Here is a 385-nt window from a genome sequence, read left to right on the forward strand (position 1 = left end):
CCCACCACCTTAGGTGTACGTGGCTGGCGCCTTAGCCGGTTGAGCTATAGGCGCCGAGCCACGCCCAGCTATTTTTGTTGTTGCAGTTTGACCCGGACTGGGTTCGAACCCGCCACTCTTGGCATATGGGGCCGGCGCCCTACTCGCTAAGCCACAGGCACTGCTCCCTAAGGTCTAGTATTGAGAGATTTCCAACCTGTGGCCCAGGAGGCCCAGCCCCTAAAGGAACCTGCAGGGTCTGGGCCTGCCACCCACACCGCCTGCTGCCAAGGAGCAGCTGCCCTGGGGGAGACAGCTCTTTTCTCTCCTGCTGTCGGCCCAGGCCACTGCAACCTGTGCTCACCGGCTCCCAAGCATTCTGCTCCAAAGACTGAAGAGGATGGAA

Source organism: Otolemur garnettii, unplaced genomic scaffold (assembly GCF_000181295.1).
Source record: "Otolemur garnettii isolate 467f Iridium unplaced genomic scaffold, OtoGar3 scaffold00091, whole genome shotgun sequence".
Taxonomy (NCBI): domain Eukaryota; kingdom Metazoa; phylum Chordata; class Mammalia; order Primates; family Galagidae; genus Otolemur; species Otolemur garnettii.